Source organism: Garra rufa, chromosome 3 (genome assembly GCF_049309525.1).
Source record: "Garra rufa chromosome 3, GarRuf1.0, whole genome shotgun sequence".
In the NCBI taxonomy this organism is placed as follows: Eukaryota; Metazoa; Chordata; class Actinopteri; order Cypriniformes; family Cyprinidae; genus Garra; species Garra rufa.
Window position 1 is genome coordinate 45,839,879 of NC_133363.1, and position 16,498 is coordinate 45,856,376.

At 42.1% G+C, this 16,498-nt stretch overlaps 1 protein-coding gene across 2 annotated transcripts in view; it reads right to left on the reverse strand.

The window, feature by feature from the left end:
• Positions 1-5,893, reverse strand: part of tspan18a (tetraspanin 18a) — a 53,725-nt gene extending 47,832 nt beyond the window's left edge. For both annotated transcript variants that reach the window (XM_073837159.1, XM_073837158.1), the window contains exon 1: positions 5,681-5,893. The gene's annotated coding sequence lies outside the window, so the exon portion shown is untranslated. The remainder of the gene's footprint in view (positions 1-5,680) is intronic.
• Positions 5,894-16,498: the final 10,605 nt, after the last annotated feature.

The window sequence follows — 16,498 nt, forward strand, 5'->3', positions numbered from 1 at the left end:
AATTCCACCTGCTTTAATTCCAATTAAACTTCCTTTTCCAACCCATAAAATGAAAAGGAGCCGGTTCTTAAATTCTGCCTGTTTGAATTTGAACTGTTCCCCCAAAAATAAATTTTTTGTCATTTACTCACTCTTATTTTTGTTCCAGACCTGCATGACTTGAAAAACTTTCTTTTGTGAAACACAATAAGAGACTTAACTTTTATTGTATGGAATACTGCAATAAAATGATGCTAATGTAAAGAAAATGAATGGTAACTGTGGCTCTCATTCTACATGTCACCCTTCTTTCAAGTTATTCAAGTTTAAAACAACATGGGAGTAAGCAAATGACAGATCGTCCCATTAAGTGGCCTGAGCAAATAAAAAAAAACATAACCTAATGCATTAAAGACTCAACGAGTTGTTGAGAGAGAGACAGACCATGTGGGACACTGTGGGAAATTTCAATTCTTCATTAAGGACATGAAAAGAAGGACATACGATTCTGCAGACTTCAATATTTTTAAATGAAATTACCCAATATTTTATTTATCATCACAAAAAAACCAACAAACCCTATATAGTTCATTAAAGCTATGTCTTTCATCAGACATCTAAAGGGTTAGTTCATCCAAAAATGAAAATTCTGTCATTAATTACTCACCCTGATGTCCCAAACCCATAAGACCTTCATTCATCTCCGAAACACAAATTAAGATATTTTTAATGAAATCCCAGAGCTCTCTGACCCTCCACAGACAGCAAGAGTTCTACCATGTTCAAGGTCAAAACAGTACCAAGAACATCAAAAAAATAGTCCATGTGACATCAGTGGTTCAACCCTACTTTTAAGAAGAACTAAAACTAAAATAACAACTTTATTCAACAGTTCTTCTCTGAAATTTGTGTTCCAAAGACGAACAGAGGTCTTATGAGTTTGGAATGGTATAAGGGTGAGTAATTAATGACAGAATTGTCATTTTTGGATGAACAATCCCTTTACCCATAATTATACAATGTGGATGACAACTAGCATTAACAGAACATAAACTAATATAAAGTGGACGGTAGAAATTATATTCTGTACAGTAACTGGCACCACAGGTGTACCGATATGCTAAAGTCACTCAAGTGCTACACCTGTAGAGCTGTTCTGCTCTTCCTCGCCCCCTGCCAGCCACAAAGCCAGACTAAATCCAACAGCTTTCGACACTGACAGGTTATATAATTGACTTAAACTGTCTGAGCCCGTTTTAAAGAGCCATTGTTTCTGATGGAGATACGTAAAATCGGTTTTATGCTGTAAACAGCAAATACACAGTGTGAAGAGGCTTTGTGTTGGCACGTCAGCCCTTTCACACCCTTCTTTTTCTCCACCCAGTAAATGCATTTAATCGGTTTAATCACTAAAGGGGAATCAGGTCCTGACCGAGCTTCTCTTCTCCTCTCTTTCAGACACTTCTCTAATCCCGCTGCCTCCAAATCAGCCCCTCACCTGCCAATCAGCTCCTCCCCAGCGCGACTGCTTCTTTTAAGTGGCTTTGCCTGTCTTAACTAAAGCCAGAGGATGAATAGCAATAGATATCAGAGGATGACGGCTCTGGCTGCTTTAAAAGGGATTTTTCCTGATATCTATCTTAAGTTTAAATGGCCAGTCGATTTCTGGAAGCAGGGATTTGTGACAGAAGTGTCGTGAATGACAGCACATTGCAGGGGTATTAGGAGTACTGAAGAACATGTGTCTGAAATTGTGTAGGGTGGGTTCAGCAAAAGTGGGACATCAAGTAACGCACAGCAAATAATGATTGATCATCTTTAAATGGAATTTTGACAATGTTATTATTTTTCATAATGGGTGTGATCAATATTTAATCCGCAAATGATTTTTTTTTAATGATGATTGGACGATACATTAAAAAAGTACTACTTTAGCTTAAAATATCAGAGAACAGGGGATAGTAGCTTTCAGTCTCTTGTTCTGATGGATTATGATCATTACAACAGTTGAAGCCTGAATATTCAACACAATCCCATGGCAATTCCTAGCTACTTTATGTTTTGGCTAATTGGTTTCTAATTCATCTGAAATTGTGCAATCTTATTTGCATATTATTATACGATCTGCTCGTGCCCCAGTGATAATTCTGTTTAGGGGTGGGCTTAGGGGTTGGCCTTCATGCTTCCTTTTCTCTTCATGAAATATCTATGTCTTCCTGTGAGAACATGTTGAAATATTTCATAATAATCTAACTCTAACTGTGCTGCACAGATTAAAACCAATAGAGTGTTTTCATGGCACGTCATCATTTGGCCATATTGGCGGCACTGGACATAAACAATGCCACTGAACTAAACAAAACTTGTTTATTTTGCTTATTATTGCTGCTGAAAATGCTGAATTATTGTCATGTTTTGGGTTGTACTAATCGGTCAGACCAGGAAAAACATTTGGAGTAAAAGTCATAACAAATCAAGGAGAAGAGTGCAAAAAACAACAAGGTGTTTGTGGTTGGCTAAACTAAACCAAGATTTCCAGGGCAAGAATCTTGATAACATTTTTGTTCTTATCATTTCCGGTCAGGTAGGTGAAATATTAGGCTAATATCCTAATTAATACTGCTCGCTCTTATCTTTACCACCTATTAACTTTAGTTTGTCAAAATATTCTGCTCTTTCCTGCTTATTAAGTCCTTCTCTATGTGATTTAGCAGCTTCCACACAGTTTTTTCCGTGGTTTAGACAGAATAAATTCAAGTTTAAAACAACATGGGAGTAAGCAAATGACAGATCGTCCCATTAAGTGGCCTGAGCAAATAAAAAAAACATAACCTAATGCATAAAAGACTCAACGAGTTGTTGAGAGAGAGACAGACCATGTGGGACACTGTGGGAAATTTCAATTCTTCATTAAGGACATGAAAAGAAGGACATACGATTCTGCAGACTTCAATATTTTTAAATGAAATTACCCAATATTTTATTTATCATCACAAAAAACCAACAAACCCTATATAGTTCATTAAAGCTATGTCTTTCATCAGACATCTAAAGGGTTAGTTCATCCAAAAATGAAAATTCTGTCATTAATTACTCACCCTGATATCCCAAACCCATAAGACCTTCATTCATCTCCGAAACACAAATTAAGATATTTTTAATGAAATCCCAGAGCTCTCTGACCCTCCACAGACAGCAAGAGTTCTACCATGTTCAAGGTCAAAACAGTACCAAGAACATCAAAAAAATAGTCCATGTGACATCAGTGGTTCAACCCTACTTTTAAGAAGAACTAAAACTAAATACCCAGCCGATACCTGCTGACTAATAAAATTAGAGAAATATCATTTAAAATAATTCATAAGTTTTACCCATCTAATGATCATATTGTTAAAAAATTTAAAAAAGACATTGATGTAATGTGCACTTTTTGTTCTGTGAGTATTGAAACAGTGACCCATCTGTTTTGGCACTGCCCCTTTGTCCAAAGTTTCTGGTCTGACATTTGTATTTTTATTGCTGAAAAAATTGAGAAAGATTTCAAGTTATTTTGGAAGGATGTTCTTTTTGGCCTTTATGACCTCAACAGAACTAAGACTATGCCTAATGAAACTTTCATTATTAATCTCATTATTCTTTTGGCAAAATATTACATTCATAAATGTAAGTTTGCGCATTCCAAAACATCTTTTATTGCTTTTAACAATGAGGTCAAGCAATATGTCAACTCGATTAAGCATTCTCTTAATCAAAAGGCAACAAAAACTGTGAATGTTTGTAAACACTTTGATATATTTTTGTAACCCCGTACTTCCCCTGGCAAAATGTGATGATATGTGTCTTGTCTATATTTTATTTTTGTTAAAACACCTGCAATATTTGGAAAATGCACAATTTGTTATTTTTATAATGAAGATTGACATTCCTGTAAATTGTGCAATTGTTGAATAAAGGATTTAAAAAAAAGAAAAAGAAAAAAAACTAAAATAACAACTTTATTCAACAGTTCTTCTCTGAAATTTGTGTTCCAAAGACGAACAAAGGTCTTACGAGTTTGGAATGGTATAAGGGTGAGTAATTAATGACAGAATTGACATTTTTGGATGAACAATCCCTTTACCCATAATTATACAATGTGGATGACAACTAAACAAAACTTGTTTATTTTGCTTATTATTGCTGCTAAAAATGCTGAATTATTGTCATGTTTTGGGTTGTACTAATCGGTCAGACCAGGAAAAACATTTGGAGGAGTACTAAAAGTCATAACAAATCAAGGAGAAGAGTGCAAAATACAACAAGGTGTTTGTGGTTGGCTAAACTAAACCAAGATTTCCAGGGCAAGAATCTTGATAACATTTTTGTTCTTATCATTTCCGGTCAGGTAGGTGAAATATTAGGCTAATATCCTAATTAATACTGCTCGCTCTTATCTTTACCACCTATTAACTTTAGTTTGTCAAAATATTCTGCTCTTTCCTGCTTATTAAGTCCTTCTCTATGTGATTTAGCAGCTTCCACACAGTTTTTTCTGTGGTTTAGACAGAATAAACTAGCAGTACAAAACATATTCAGTAGTACATTAACTGTGCAATCCATGCTGTCGTTTACATCCGAGTATCTCCAATATGGCCACTTTGGGGTAACTGACCAAACTGTGACATAAGTGCTAAGTGCTCTATGGTAGCTTGTTTAAGGTAGTTTATATTCCAAGTTAGACATTTATGGTCATTAGCTGGTCTAAGATGATCCAAATAATGAATCAGGTGGACTGCCATCTGGTGGGGCAGAAATTGACCAGGAAAATCTTGATCAAACTGGTTAGACCAGGGTGGCCACCTTGGAACAGTAACAAACCAACATGTTGCACAAAATCATATTGACTGGCTTTATTTGATTATTTTCACTTCTGTCACTTAGAAGAAATTAGTTAGGAATATTTTTGTAGCTCTGTTTTTGTACCTGTAAACTCCTTGCTGTTATCACTTTACCTAAAAATTACAGTACAACTGGCAGTGGGAATAGTATGAAGAGGGATAAATGAGAAATATGGCTGGCTTGAATTCAAACGCACAGCATAATCCCAAAGAGCATGTGTGAGGTTTGGCAGCTGCCAAATGAGATTACACAAGTTAACCAAAGCATAAGTAAACGCTTGGCTCCCGCTATGATTGCTAGTCATTTCAGCCACAAACACAGACTTCCTTCCAACAAACAAAATAGTCTTCCCGTCTTCAAAACACATTGCAAATGACTTAGGTTACACCCAAACATCACGTGACATCTCCCACCTTGTTCTATGCAAACGGATAGCAGTAATGTTTACCTGATGATCAAACCTGTAAACAACCCTACTGTAATTCATCTCCAAGACATGGTCGTCAGTACACATGAGGCAATGTGAAATGCTCATAATTATATTACTGTCATCAATTTAAACTAAAACAAAAGTTACAATTTATATAAAAGTCGTTATTTTATCTTTTATAGCATTACAGTCAAAGTTAGCAGATCTCACTGCAAGGTAGCCAAAAACACCACTTATAAATTAAAATAAAAATGTTGTTTATCAAATGTATCCTGTGATATGTCATGTCTGCAAAGAAACTTTCAGAATCTCAGAAATACACACACGCGCGTCTCCACAGTTATCTGCCGCTTTCAGTTTACAGTGATGTTGGCGGTGGTTTAAAACACCTACCGTGTTTTGTGATATCCTCGCGTTTAAGTACAGGCGAACTTAACGAATACTCCGTTATCCAAGAGGATGAAAACGTCCTTAGGATTTCAACTGTTGTGTGAATCTTTCGCCCCGTTTATTCATTCCTTTCGACAGCACTGAATCATTCAGCGGCACTGACTCCACTCAACACTTCGCTGTGCTGCTCGCTGTGTGATTCTCCTCAGCCACACATTGGCCAGGGGCGGCTACTAGACCTTCACGCCTCCTGTCATTAATTCTTCATATTCCACATAATGGTGACGAATTGTCCTGTAAATCAGACAAAATCACAGGGCTAGTGTATATATACCTGCTATATCCTTTTATATATCATGTTATATATAACTGGACACAGCTGGAAATCCTTGACAGTGATTTACTCCGTGCTGCCGCAGCTATATTTTATCTGAAACCTAAATCAAGTCATTCAAGTCTCCAGTAAGACCGAACTCTCTGACCAGCAGGTGTCTTGGAGGCTTTGTCGAAGGCTTATTTATATATGCTTTGGGGGAAAACTCAGTATATGGGTATAGTCTTTTTCTCAAATGAAAGATTCACAACTGAGCCTGCACTGATTTGGTTTTATTAACTACACAGGTAGGCTAGACATATGAGTCACATATTACATGAACATCAACTAGTGAACAGAAAACACAGAAAATAATAAAAGTCCACAAAAGATGAGAGACCAAATTGTCTCCTTAATAAAGGCTGCTGTAGCAGCCTCTGTAATTCTACTTTTCTTTCCATTACTAGCTTCTCAGCTCCTCACATAGGGCCCAAATATAAAACAGAAGACAGCACATATACTATTACTTCAGCATCAGTTCATCATTAAACTTTCAGAAAATGATTTTTAAACATTCTTGCAGTCTAGCATTTTGAATCCTGAAAATATGTACAAAGTAAACATGCATCAATGCATTGTAATTACATAATTGAATGGCTGATTATTAACATATAATTCATTTATTTCTAATTTGAACTATAATGTTTAAACTATTTTCATTTGCAACTTGCATTGCTTTCAAAATGTACTTTATAATTGTATGTATTCTTTGGGAAATTAACCCTTGGCCTTGGTGTTGCTAAGATGCATTAATGCATAATATAGAGGGTTTGCAATTACGTCACTGTTTGGTCAGTTGCCCGGATGCACGGCCATATTGGAGATACTTGGATGTAAACAACAGCATGGATTGCATGTAAATGCACTGAATATGTTGTTCTGCTAATTTATGCTGTGTAAACCACATAAAAAGCATGCACTGTAAAAGGTTTTCACCAGTTTCAACTTAAAAACTTAAGTTTAGCAGCTGCCTTAAAATTTAAAGTTAAATCAACTTAAGTCATTTCAACTCACAAGTTAAATCAACTCATTTTTAGTGTAATAAGTTAAAATGACTTGTAGTTTTAAGCTGATTTAACTTAAAATATTAAAGCAGCTGCTGAACTTAGGTTTTTAAGTTGAATCTAGTGAAAACTTTTTACAGTGCGTAAACCACTTAAGCGTGTGGAAGCTGTTAAATCATACAGAGAGGGACTTAGTAAGCAGAAAAGGGCACACTTTTGACAAAGTAAAGTTAATAGGTGATAAAGAAACTAACGAGCAGTATTAATTAAGATATTAGCCTAATATTTCACCTACCTAACCGAAAATGATAAGAACAAACATGAATATTGTTAAGATTCTTGCCCTGAAAATCCTGTTTCAGTCTGTTGTAAATTACACCCATAGAGCCAATAGAAATATAATTTAAAAAAGACAATGACGTTTACAAAGATGGAGAAACCTGGGGTTAACCTAATGATGGATGATAGCTCTCTTGTTTCTGACCGCAAACCTGCAACCTTCTAATTTCCAGCCCTGAGCTCTAGAGACAAATAATGAGTATGCATGTTCTTCTGAAAATATACATGAATGTGAATCTGTGGCAACACTCTTGACCATTCACACTCTATATTGACTGTGACATTCAAGTGAGCGCTCAGTGCTGCCTGTAGGAACTGTAACTGACTGATCTGGGCTCTGTGTGGTCCTGAGAGAACTGCATAAATAATGCTTCAAGGCAAGGTGACCCAACCTAGATCATTACACGCTCCGCTTGAGCCCTGAGGCTATATATTTATAGACAAAGACTACAGGTACATTGCTCTGTTGCACTCTTCACTTTATTCTTTTCTGTCACAGACAATTATTTTTAGGGGGAGGGGGGATGTTGAAGATTTGATGACTCCTAAAGTTATAGTCAAAAGGTCACATTTAGATATTCTTTATAGGATGATTGTTATTTTGATTTAGCGAGAGTACATCCAAAAAGTCACAGGTGACCTCTCCAACTGTTTTCATGAATTTTAGAAGTCACTATTAATGGATAAACCAAGGTCTCAGGGGGTGAAAACTTTTAGAATTTGAAGATGTCTTCTGGAAAACATGTAAGTATCTTCTGTAGCTTCTGAAGGGCTGTACTAAATGTAAAAAAAAATGACATTCAGGCAAAATCAGAAAATTGTACATACCTTCTTTCTGTTCAAAAGTTTACACCCCTAGCTCTTAATGCATAGTTTTCCCTTCTGGAGCATCAGTGAGCGCTTGAACCTTCTGTAATAGTTGCATATGAGTCACTCAGTTGTGCTTAGTGTGAAAAGATGGACTTTTCACACAGTCATTTCACAATCATACAGTCATTGTTGAATAGGCTTCAAATACACAGAAAAAAAATAACAATTTATGGGACCTATAAAGGATTTTTCTAAAGAACAGCAGGTAGATTAACTGTTCAGGACAAACAAGAGACTCAAAAAAAAAACAAAAAAAAAAACACAGCTGTAGATCATTCAGGTAACAACACAGTATTAAGATTCAAGTTTATGTAAACTTTTAATCAGGATGATTTTTATAAATTCAACTACTATTTTCTCTCGTGGACTATATGTAAACATCTTTTATGTGAAATATCTTATTCAGGTCCGTACTAAATAAAAAAATAACATGCATTTTGTATGATCCATCTTATTTTGGTAAAATAATTAACATATTGAAGATTCTGCAAGGTGTATGTAAACTTTTGACATGTACATAGTTTATCAGTTTAAGCTACGAAAGCTCAAGAACATTTATGGAATACAAGTTAGTAAACTATCTTATCACTTACTTCCTTCTTGTGTGAAGATCAGCAAAAATAAAAACTCATCTAACTCCTTTTAGGACTGAAGACTGAAATACCAAAGATGTTCAATACAGCATTGCATGAGCTAGTATTTTTAAAGTGCTCAAAATAGGCATTTACCATAATACAGAAATCTCTCTTCTTCTTTTTTTACGTCATTAATCACTGTAACATGGGGATTTCTTGCTTGTGCAGTTGAATGTAACCGTTCTGTACAAAAAATGCATTTTGAGCTGCATTATGATCTAAAGGTGACTCAATGTCTGATTTTCCCGGGAACCTAGGAATGATTTTTAATGAGTAATGTTGTCTAATAAGCCATAGCTCTGTTAGCAGACAGCTAGCTTTTTGAAGTCCAACCTGCTGTATGTTCCGCATGCAAATTTGTTTCATTATTTTCCGTTTTCCAGGAAGCCCATTGTCTCCAATGACCTCTGCAGGCAATCGAAAAAGCATCATGCTGTTCATTACAAAAGCAAATTCTGTAAAAATAAATCATAAACATCTGAAAGTGAAATAAAAGCATGCTGCATTCTGACTTTGGTGGTTGCATATGTGCAACAGAAAGCCAACTGTTATATTCTGACATTTATAATGTGCATCGTAGCCTCTATAATATTTTATGCATGCCGTTTTAACAATGATCTATCTGTAGTTTTCAGGTTATGGGAATTCGGCTTAAAATCATAATATGGGAAATATGGGTCAAATAGTGCCTCTCAAATCCCTAAATCCCAAAAGAAGCATTTAAATAGTTTTCCAAATGTCTTCCTTCGATTCTCCCACACTCTCAAATGCACTCATTCTGCGTTTCCTCCTATTCTGTCAATGACCGCTCACGTCCTGTTGCAACTGTCGCACGAAAGGAAGGAGGAGGTCATTCATAACAGGAAGATCCCAGTGATGTGACCCATCTTTGATCATTATGTTCATATAAAATGGATTGACTGGTAGGCCAACATAATAAGATTCAATCTACCAAGACCAAGATGGCCTGCGCATATCACATGATAACTTATCTCACTATACTGCTTTTCTAAATAAACACCATTCAGAAATAGTTACCAAAAAAAAAAAAATATATATATATATATATATATATATGTCAGCAATTGTGGACTATGTGAATGTTTTGTCCCTTCAGGGCACCAGTGAGTCACTTGACAAACCATGACTTATGCTTCCGTTGCTGAGTGAAAATTAACATGCGGTCTGGTTCCATGCAGTGACTCGTTTCTTGCCAGTTGTTAAGGGAAATAGACTTACTAGTTTCAACAAGACTAAAGAATCATATTTTAGACTCCACCTTGAATGATAACCACCTAAATTGGTGGAGGAGTCTGTAAGATCCAGCTGTCATTCGGTCAGGCACAATAAACCGCAGGGAGTCTGATCAAGCCTCAGGTAGAGGTCAGCACTTCGCTTGTTGTGATACAGGACGTCCTCACCACAGGTGGGCCAAAGATCAGAGCAGTCAACAACATTTCAGCTGCAAAACACAGACAGCGGGGTTCAAAAAGTCTTAAACGCTAATGAAAAGTTGATGTTTTTTGGCTCTCAAACTGACATGAACTCTACAAGTTTGTTCAGAACATGATGCTCATTTACATTTGTGCTTTTGGCAGACACTTTAGCATTGCTATGTACACATTTACATTTTTTAAGTTCTTGATGTCTCTAGGAATTAAACCCATGACCTTGGTGTTACTAGTGCTATGCACTAAGCTCTTTGACAGGAAACACAATGTTTATGTTCTCCAGCATGATTTGAGAATGAACCAAGAACATCTTGAGAGTCACAAAAACATCTGACCTGAGAAGTTCACATGATCAGTGTCACAAATTTCCTTAAATATTTATTTTACATAATAATGTTTTCAATCATTTTCAACTCCTAGTTTTTCAATGCAGTCTGAGTCTTTTGGATGTCACTATAGGTTTGCAGATGACTAAATCTTAGCATTTCTAAACAACAATAAAGCGGTTGAAGTAAAACATTGTATTTTATCATACAATAGCTCATTATTTCTAAAAGAGATGACTAATAAATCCATCACACAATGCGTACGTGGGGAGAACCTCATTTGAACGCTGTCAGCAGCTTGATTTTAAACTATTTACTCAGTGGAAAAAAAACTCCATGAATTCCAGAGCTGCTGTGACTACAGCCAGAGGTCACTATTAAATAATGTACAACTCTCCTTGTCGCCTGTGGGGAGAATGACAGATCGCAGTGAGAGAAGTCAAGTTATTTACAGCTCCTGATGTCATCACAAGACAAGGCATGGTGATGCTTCTGCAAACACATGTCAACAAGATAGATAATTTAGCTAATGCATTTATGTTCATTGTGTCTTTGTGGTGTTCACCCTGGGGATATGTAATTGCAAATGCCGATTTGAAAATAATTAATCTGACTGAAGCACTTTAGTGCTTTAGAACTTTAGTGCTTTAGACTTCTACATTACCACTTCTATACTTTTTTTTTCTTTTGTAAAATGTGAAAATAAATACGGTATATATACACTATACACTCAAAACAACATTTAGTCCACAAGAGAAAATAAGTGAATTTATAAAAATGACCCTGTTCAAAAGTTTACATACACTTGATTCCTAATATTGTGTTGTTACCTGAATGATCCACAGCTTTTTTGTTTGTTTGTTTGTTTAGTGATTGTTCATGAGTCCCTTGTTTGTCCTGAACAGTTAACTGCCTGTCGTTCTTCAGAAAAATGATTCAGGTCCCACAAATTCTTTGGTTTTTCAGCATTTTTGTGTATTTGAACCCTTTCCAACAATGACTGTATGATTTTGAGATCCATCTTTTCACAATAAGGACAACTGAGGGGCTCATATACAACTATTACAGAAGGTTCAAATGCTCACTGATGCTCCAGAAGGAAAAACGTCTCGGGTTACGTATGTAACCTTAGTTCCCTGAGGGAACGAGACGCCGCGTCAGGAACGCTATGGGGAACGCCATTGGCGGGCCGCACTCTGAACTGTGTATAACAACCAATGAAATGACGGGAGTGACGTCACAGGCGCGGTGACGTCATCGACCGGGAAGTATAAAACGCGTGCGTTTGAAGCCGGCGGCAGCTCTTTTTAGGAATGAAGCGAGCGCCGCAGGGTGCGGGAATTATGGTCCGAGACGCGGCGTCTCGTTCCCTCAGGGAACTAAGGTTACATACGTAACCCGAGACGTTCCCTTCCGGGAACTCGAGCCGCGTCAGGAACGCTATGGGGAACGAGACTACCAACGCCCCCATAATTTCCGAGCCCTGCGAGTGTCTGCTCAACCAGGGTGGAAAGGAAAGAGCCCTTGTCTAGCATTCCGCGGACAAGAAGGCCCTGTAGTCCTCGGCCCTCGGGCACACGAGGAATGGTAGTCTTCCTCTGTCTGGTCGCCAGCCAGAACGAGAGGTACTCCGCGGCCCTCAGGCACACGCAGAGTCTTAGTCCTTTGTCTGGGGGTTAGCCAGAACAAGAGGGACCGAATGACCACTGTCTAGCACTCGGCGGACAGATGGTGTAGGTAGTCCTTGGTCCAGGAGGACAATGCACTCGACCTCAAGAGTGCTCCCCGGCCCGCAGGCACACGGGGAATGGGGTTCTACCTCTGTCTGGTCTCCAACCAGAGCGAGAGGTGCTCCTCGGCCCTCGGGCACACGAGGAGTCTTAGTCCTTTGTCTGGGAGTGGCCAGAACAAGAGGGACTGCAACGACCACTGTCTAGCACTCGGCGGACAGATGGTGTTAGGTAGTCCTCGGTCCGCAGACCCACAAGGACAGTGCACTCGACCCCAAGAGTGCTCCTCGGCCCGCAGGCACACGAGGAATGGAGGTCTTCCTCTGTCTGGTCGCCAGCCAGAACGAGAGGTACTCCGCGGCCCTCAGGCACACGCAGAGTCTTAGTCCTTTGTCTGGGAGTTAGCCAGAGCAAGAGGGACCGAATGACCACTGTCTAGCACTCGGCGGACAGATGGTGTGGGAAGTCCTCGGTCCGCAGACCCACGAGGACGGTGAGCTTGACCTCAAGGCTCCTCGGCCCTCGGGCACACGAGGAGAGGGTGATCCTTTGTCTGGGGGTTCAGCCAGAACAAGAGGGATCCAAGGCTCGGCCTGGAGCTCCGCCAGGACGCGAGGGAATAAGCCATTGTCTAGCATTACGCGGACAAGAGGGCACTGCAATCCCCGGCCCTCGGGCTCACGGGGAAGACAGTAGGGGCCTCCGCCTGGTAGCCAGCCAGTGCATGAGGCACTCCTCGGCCTTCTGTGAAGGCAGACGAGGAGTCTTAGTCCTTGGTCTGGGGAAAGCCAGAAACCAGAGGGACCGGAGTACACTCGGTCTGATAGCATCCTGCGTCAGAACACGAGGAGAATTAAGCCATTGTCTAGCATTCCGCGGACAAGAGGGCTGTGCAGTTCTCGGCCCTCAGGCACACGAGAACCGTGACCTCTGCCTGGTTCGCCAGCCAGTGCGAGAGGTACTCCTCGGCCCTCGGGCTCACGAGGAGTCTTAGTCCTTTGTCTGGGGGTAACCAGAACAAGAGGGACCGGAAGCTCGGCCTGGTAAGCATACCGGGACGCGAGAGTATGAGCCTTTGTCTAGCATTACACGGACAAGAGGCTTTTAGGTCTGCTCCTCGGCCCTCAGGCTCGCGAGGATGCAGGGACACTCCTCGGCCCTCGGGCACACGAGGAGCGTCGTGGCGAAAACGACTTCTCTTCTTTCCGCAGAAAGAATGCGCCTTGAGAAGTCTCCTCCTGGCTAGGGAGGTGGCTAACCCTCTAGGCCTAGCGCACTAGGCCGAGAGTACAGCCGAGCCTGGAGCGGCTCTGAGGTCAAGCTCATAGTACCTGACGGATGTCAGGGGCGAGGACCAATTGTCAGGGGCGAGGACCAACCCGCAGCATTGCAGATGTCCTGGAGGGGGACACCTGCTGTCAGAGCTTTTGGAGGCAGGCAGCCTCAGAAGGAGTAAGTCTTGGCTCCCCATGGAGCTGGGAGACCAGAGGACTTGGAAGTAGTAGGAATGGCATCTGTGATCCATCTACTGATAGCTCTGAACGTGCCACATGCTTTCTTTGTGGCCGTATGTGCCCAGTGCGCATACTGGACAGATATACTTCCCATTGGTCGCACTCCAGGAATGGAGGTAATAGAGGCTTGAGACCCCTCAGGGTCTCAACCTGAGTGCACCACCGAGGAAACCATACCGACGAGCCACCACGAGGGGCGTGGTAGGCCAATAAGCCGCCACGAACACCCTCAGGATGGAGTGAGCTGGTTTTGTGGGTTTGCGAGGACTCAGTACTGTACCAACGGGCAGTAACTTGGTCTAGATGGTGTTCGTGACACCATGAAGCAAACAGTCACTTAAGGTTTCCTCGTGAAGGGAGCTCTGGATAGGAGCAGGGTCTCAACAACCTCGGTTGAGAGACCCTAGTCTATGAGTTGCGCCCCCCCCAGGGGCCATACTCATAACTTTCCACCTCTCCATGTGGGGGTAGCAGGCCGCGCCCCCAGCTTGAGAGGGAAGGTCCAAGGCCATGGTTGGACTAGCCGTGACGATGCCGGCATGCTCTTTCCAGAACTCCAGGGTGCACAGTGATCGGGAGAATGTGTACAGACGCAGCCTCAGCCACGTCTGTACTATGGCGTCCAGTCCGGGCGGACCTGGAGGCACTAAGGAGAACCAGAGAGAACCTTGCGATATCTATCGAGTCGCCAGAGGTCCCAACTTCTGAGTCTCCATGCTTCATTACTTCCTGATGAAGCCTCGATCTCCCGACCGTGGAGGAAACGTGTGACCAGGGGGTACTTGCCCACTGAGAGGCCACCTAGAGGGGCGTGGAAGGCGTTTATAGCCGCCACGTAACCCTCAGGGTGGAGTGAGCTAGCCCTGCGGAAAGGCGAGACTATAGGAACTCCAGAACTGTACCGACCGGGCAGTTGACTGGGTCCAGGTGGTGCTCGCGGCACCATCTCGTGAATAAGTTCCACTTAAGGCCATACAGTTTCCTCGTAGAGGGAGCTCTGGATTGGAGAAAGGTCTCAGCAACCTCGGTTGAGAGACTCGCTCCTATGAGTTGTGCCCCCTCAGGGGCCACACCCATAACCTCCACTTCTCTGGGTGGGGGTGGCATATTGCGCCCCCAGCCTGAGACAGGAGGTCCCTCCTGACGGGAATCTCCCACGGAGAGCCGTCTAGGAGAGATACCAGGTCCGAGAACCATACTCGTGCCGGCCAGTACGGGGCTACTAGTAGCAGCCGCACTTGAAACCGACGGACCCGTTCCAGAACTCCCGGGAGCAGAGCGATCAGGGGAAAGGCGTACAGACGCAGCCTCGGCCACGTCTGTGCCATGGCATCCAGCCCCAGTGGAGCTGGAGGAACTAGAGAGTACCAGAGGGGACAGTGCGATGTCTCTTGAGTCGCAAACAGGTCCACCTGTGCCTGGCCAAATGTTCTCCAGATCTGCTTCACCACCTCTGGGTGAAGCATCCATTCCCCGGGCCTCAGCCCCTGCCTGGCAGGACGTCTGCTCCCACGTCCAGAGATACTGGACTGCTCTCAGGGAGAGAAGTCTTTCCTTAAGACCATAGGAGAATCCGGTACGCCAGCTTATATAAGGGGCGTGAGCGGATACCTTTTGGAAGGAAACACTTCAGGGCGTGGAACACGGCTAGCATCTCTAGGCGATTTGTGTGCCAGGAGAGATGGAATTGCTCCACAGGCCTTGGGTTGAGCGGCCACTCATGACCGCCTCCCCATCCGGTGAGGGATGCGTCCGTCGCTAGCATGACGCGGCGACGAGGAGCTCCCAGAACCGGACCCTGAGAGAGAAACCAGGGTTTCTTCCACATGGCCAAGGCACGTAGGCAGCGCCGCGTGACCTTGATCTTGCGAAATGGGTTTCCCCTCGGGGAGAACCGCCTGGTTTGAGCCACCACTGAAGTGGTCTCATAAGCAGCAGTCCAAAAGGTATCACGTTGGAAGCGGCTGCCATAAGACCTAACAGTACTTGGGACTGTAGACAGTGGGTGACGGGCCTAGCTTGACCGCATTTACTGCAGTAAGGATCGACTCGAACCGAGCAGGTGACATTCGTGCCTGCATCGTGGTCGAATCCCAGACTACACCTAGATAAGTGATTTTTAGAAATCACACCCTTCTTGGTGTTGAGTCTCAACCCCAATTCTTTCATGAGAGCGAGAACAACACCTCGATGTTGAGCCGCTAATTATTCTGAGCTGGCCAGAATCGACCAGTCGAGTATGCGGATGTCCTGGAATCACGGAGGAGCCAGAGCAGCATCCACACACTTCGTGAAAGTTCGGGTGAGAGCTAGGCCGAAAGGAAGTACTCTGTATTGGTGAGCTTTGCCCCTGAAAGCGAGCCTGAGAAACTTCCTGTACTGACTTCCTGTTCCAGACCCTGCTCGGGGTTTACCCCGCTGAAAGGTGTCGGCTTGGCGCCGAACTGAATAGTGTAACCTTTCTCTACAGTACGCAGGACCCACTTTGAAACATTTGGCAGTAGTTTCCACGCTGCCAGAGAGTTTACTTAGGGTACCAGCCTCTCGAGACTGGTGTCTGGATTTACTCGAGGAACTAA